This window comes from Scyliorhinus canicula, chromosome 30, assembly GCF_902713615.1.
Source record: "Scyliorhinus canicula chromosome 30, sScyCan1.1, whole genome shotgun sequence".
Lineage (NCBI taxonomy): Eukaryota > Metazoa > Chordata > Chondrichthyes > Carcharhiniformes > Scyliorhinidae > Scyliorhinus > Scyliorhinus canicula.
The window spans coordinates 7,405,679-7,411,209 of NC_052175.1; the positions used below are offsets into that span (position 1 = coordinate 7,405,679).

The window sequence follows — 5,531 nt, forward strand, 5'->3', positions numbered from 1 at the left end:
CTGTTCCCGACATTCTCCCCTACTTAAACCTCGATGAACTTTCCAGGCTCATTCCAGAATCACAATCCCGAATCCAGTCCGGCCCCGTCCCACGTTGGAAAAGCTACATATTGTTTTTAGAAGCCCTCCTGGATGCTTAGAATAGAATAGAATAGAACAGTGCAGCACAGAACAGGCCCTTCGGCCCTAAATGTTGTGCCGAGCAATGATCACCCTACTCAAACCCACACATCCACCCTATACCCGTAACCCAACAACCCCCCCTTAACCTTACTTTTTTAGGTGCAATTTAGCATGGCCTATCCACCTAACCCGCACATCTTTGGAATGTGGGAGGAAATCGGAGCACCCGGAGGAAACCCACGCACACACGGGGAGGACGTGCAGACTCCGAACAGACAGTGACCCCGCCCGGAATCGAACCTGGGACCCTGGAGCTGTGAAGCATTTATGCTAACCACGATGCTACCGTGCTGCCCGTACTTCTTGCAAACTCTGCCCCATTCAAGGCTCCAGCACCAAGTGAGTCACAGTCATTTTGAGGAGGAGTTTAAATCACCCACCACAACAACCCCTTTGCTTTTGCACAATTCCAAAATCTGCCTGCAACCCTGTTCCTCTATATCGCGCTGGCTGTTGGGAGGCCTCTCCTAAACCCTCAACATTGTGAGTGCAGTCTTCCTACTCTTGAGTTCTATGATATTGGCTCGCTGTATGAGCCCTCTGCGGTGCCTTCCCTCAGTAGATCTGAGATATTCAGCTTTACTAGCAGTAAACCCCCCTCCCCTTTCTCATACCGTTTATACAACCTGAAACATCTAAATCATTGAACCTTTAGCTCTTAATCCTGTCTCACCGTCAGCAATACCTATGTAATGGCAACAACATCACTGTTCCAAGTACTAATCCGAACTCCATGTTCATGTGCGTTATCTGCTATACTTCTCCCATTGAAACAATACCACCATTCCTGCTGTGCTTTACAACATCTCCCTGGCTTCTCTTCCTCTGATTCGTACTGGCCCTATTTTCTAGTTCTTGCTCAGTTATTTCACCAAACCCATTACTCTGGTTCCCATGCACCTACACGTTAGTTTGAACCCTGCCGTGTTACACTAGCAAATCTAACCAAGGTTACTTATCTACTTACAGTTTAGATACAACCCCTCCTTCTTGTATAGATCCCACTTGCCCGAAATTGTTTCCAGAGGTGCTGATATCTGTAACCCTCCCTCCCACACTAGCTGTTTAACGATGTGCTAACTTTCTATTGTAGCCTCACCGCCAGAAGAGAACCAGATTGATAGCCAAATAACAGAGGACTGTAAGACCGAAGTTAGCGATAATCTGCTTAGCACTTGTCGGTCACTGCCAAGTTCAGTTAAGATCTTGGAAATATTGGTATATAGTGCACCCATGGTTGGCAGAGTGTGATTGAATGACCAGGACCATGGTGTTCGCGTGAGTTAGAACATAGAACATAGAACAGTACAGCACAGAACAGGCCCTTCGGCCCTCAATGTTGTGCCGAGCCATGATCACCCCACTCAAACCCACGTATCCACCCTATACCCGTAACCCCCCCCCCTAACCTTACTTTTATTAGGACACTACGGGCAATTTAGCATGGCCAATCCACCTAACCCGCACATCTTTGGACTGTGGGAGGAAACCGGAGCACCCGGAGGAAACCCACGCACACAGGGGGAGGACGTGCAGACTCCACACAGACAGTGACCCAGCCGGGAATCGAACCTGGGACCCTGGAGCTGTGAAGCATTTATGCTAACCACCATGCTACCCTGCTGCCCCTATTGTTAATATTGTTTTGTTTTATAAACAGAACCTCGTTATCATTTGGCCACCGTATACTGGTTAAGACATACTGGTTTGGAAAGGGAATCACCGCTGACAGATAGGAAAGACAGATAATGTGTGGGATAACAGACACTCTGCCTCGTTAAAAACTATAAACAAAAATGTTTGATAAATGCAAACCGAATGTCATGTTAGGTATACTGGTATAACACTGGTTTCAACTGGATGCAGCTTAGATCAGAAAGATACTCCAGACCTTGAAGTTCGTTCAATCAGGTTTATTGAACTAATCGCACAGTTAGAGCAGTCAATTCTCTGCTAACTTATGTGTGGTTGTTCTGTCTGACCGAACCAGACTAGCTCTTAGCCACGTGGTGGGTTTGTGAGATTGTAACAACACCTTTGACTGACTCTCCAGATGTTCATAAGTGGAAAGAGGCGGAGTGTCAGTGCCTCGTGTCTTTTATAGTCAGATCTCACCCCTGAGTGTCCTGCCTGCTTATTGGTCATGTCCTGTTCTTTGTGTCCACCAGCTGCTTGCCTGTTCCTGCCTGTATATCATTTTGTGTGTCTCCATATCAATATATCTCCCCTTTTTTATGTTTGGATTACATATTTGAACGTATTTACAAGACTAGGCCAGTATTAACATATATATATGCAGTGGATGTGAACATATTGTACATCTGAAAACAGCTGTCTAATGCGAGAACACAGAACAAAGCTAACAGAACAAATGTTCATAAGTCCAGTCTCTGTGGCTTGCGTCTGATTCTGGTCGGCCGCTGGAGAGGTGGTGGTGGGGACGACAACGTCTTGATGGGCGGGATTGAACCCTTCCTGGTGGCCTCGTGAGTCGAGGTATCAGGACGTGGCAAAAGAACAGAAGGAGAGGGAGAAAAATGTGGTTCGGGCAGTCAACTTTGCGCAGTGCCGTCTGTTTCGTCAGACAACAAAACCATCAGTCAGACGCACAACATACGAGCGGGGTGGGGACGGGCAGCCAGTCGAACAACGACAGCTGGAGCTGACCTGCCTCCATCGGGGTCTTGACCCGAAGAGTGTATGATCGGGATAACACGGGCAAATCGGTGGCATGAGCTTCATAGCCCTGTTTGTGCCGGTCTCGGAGTTGCTGCACCTACTGCAGCACCGGGAGTTGATCCGGGTTGGGCAATTGTATGGCTGGATATGTGGTTCGCAGGTCCCTATTAATCAGTTGAGCTGCCGACATGGCAGTGGACAGTGGGGTCGCCCTGTACGCAAGCAGTGGAAGGTCAGACGCAGAATCCGCGGCCTTTGCAGATAAGCTGCTTCACTATGTGCACCCTTTTCCCAATTTTTCCGTTTGACTGCGGAGAGAGTGGGCTGGGTGACGGGTTTGAACCGATTCGACTGGGCAAACAGACGCCATTCATGGCTGCGGAAGCGCTGGCCATTGTCACTCATGACAGGGAGTGGGATATCATGCCTGGAGAACGTCTCCTTACAGGTGCTGATGACGGGCCGAGATGTGTGGTCTGAGAGCTTCACGACTTCAGGGTAATTGCAAAACCAATCAATGATTAACACATAATCACGACCATTTGCATGAAAGAAGTCGATTCCAACCTTGGACCACGGAGAGGTTGCGATTTAATGCTGTTGAAGTGTCTCATTATTCTGCGCTGGCTGTTAGCGTTGACAGATCGCTCCATTAAGGACCATGTTAGCAATGTCCTGGCTAAACCCGGGCTAGTAGACAGCCTGTCAGGCTCTGCGTCTGTACATTTCCACACCGAGCTGACCCTCACGGATTTGACGGAGCACCAAGCTCTGGAGACTGTGTGGAATTACAATCCGGCCCAGTTTGAGGAGGATACCATCAACCACCGTTAGGTCGACATTTACATTGAAAAATTGAGGGCACTGTCTTTTTTGCCAGCCATGTCTAGGTGTTAGATACATAGAATTTACAGTGCAGAAGGAGGCCATTCGGCCCATCGAGTCTGCACCGGCTCCTGGAAAGAGCACCCTACCCAAGGTTAACACCTCCACCCTATCCCCATAACCCAGTAACCCCACCCAACACTAAGGGCAATTTTGGGCACTAAGGGCAATTTATCATGGCCAATCCACCTAACCGGCACATCTTTTGGACTGTGGGAGGAAACCGGAGCACCCGGAGGAAACCCACGCACACTCGGGGAGGATGTGCAGACTCCGCACAGACAGTGACCCAAGCCGGAATCGAACCTGGGACCCCGGAGCTGTGAAGCGATTGTGCTATCCACAATGCTACCATGCTGCCCCAATAAAGTAAATGCTAGTGGCCCGTACGGGGATCGAACCCGAGACCTTGGCGTTATTAGCACCACGCTCTAACCAACTGAGCTAACCGGCCCGTTGCACAACACGCTGCAAGAGGGGGTCGTTGGTCGTCTCCTAACGAATACGACTCACCTTCTCAACAGATACCCGCAGGATGCTAGCACACAGCTGCACCTGTGACTCAACCTGTGACAAAATGTGCCGGACGACGTTAAGTGGTTCACTGGGCAGGGAGATGGAGCGTGGCAGTGTATCGGCAATGATTAGCTCCTTGCCAGGCCTGTGAACCAGGTCAAAGTCGTACCTTCTGAGTTTGAGAAGGTTGCACTGCAACCGAGGCGTCAGGTCATTAAGTTCCTTGTGGATAATGTGGACCAGTTTCCTGTGATCTGTCTCGACTGTGAATGTTGGCAGGCCGCAGACATAGTCGTGAAAGTTGAGGATGCCAGTGTGGAGGCCGAGGCATTCATTCTCTACTTGCGCATATCTTTGCTCGGTGGGCGTTATTGCCCTTGATGCGTCGGCAACCAGTACCCAGGATGAGGCGATATCACGTTGCAGCAGGACTGCACCGATGCCATTCTGGCTCGCATCTGTCGAGACTTTTGCTTCCCTGTCTGGTTCGAAAAATGCCTACACAGGTGCAGTGGTAAACTTACCTTTCAGCTCCAAACACTCTCCCTGATGTGCCGCCTTTCACTCGAAAGCAGTAGACTTCTTCACGAGGTTTCGTTGGGCCATGGTGTGTGCAGCCATGTTTGTGATGAACGTGCCCAGGAAATTGACCATGCCCAGGAAGCGCAACACCGTCTTCTTGACTTTCGGGACCTTTATGGCTACGATGGGCTTGACCTTGTCTGTGTCAAACTCCTTGAGTGTCGACATGCAAAAGCAACATTTTGCCCTGTTCAGCTTCAGGCGATTGGCGTGGACATGTTGGAATAGCTGCTGGAGACGGGAAACATGTTCCTCACGGGTCATGGACCAGATGGTGACGTCGTCCACGTACACACGAACCCCTTTGATGCCCTCCATCATCTGCTCCATGATGCGATGAAATATCTCCGATGGCGAGACGATGCTGAACAGCATACCGTTATAACAGCACCTGCCAAACGGTATGTTGAAGGTGCAGAGCTTTCTGCTGGACCCAAGCAGCTGGATTTGCCAGAATCTATGCGAGGCATCTAACTTGTGAACAACGTTGCATGTGCTATCTCACTGGTGAGCTCCTCTCGCTTCGGGGTGGGGTCGTGTTCACGCATGATATTCTGGGTGAGATCCTTGGGATAAATGCAGATGAGCAGGTCTCCAGAAGGTTTTTTTATCACACACCATCGAGCTGACACAGTCAGTCGGATCGATTACCCTGGAAATGATCCACTGCTGCTGCAGCTCCTTGA

The 5,531-nt window shown here is 49.7% G+C and overlaps 1 non-coding gene across 1 annotated transcript; it reads right to left on the bottom strand.

Moving 5' to 3' along the window:
- Positions 1–4,127: 4,127 nt before the first annotated feature.
- Positions 4,128–4,201, bottom strand: trnai-aau. Its single transcript has one exon. It is a non-coding gene; the product is annotated as a tRNA-Ile (tRNA).
- Positions 4,202–5,531: the final 1,330 nt, after the last annotated feature.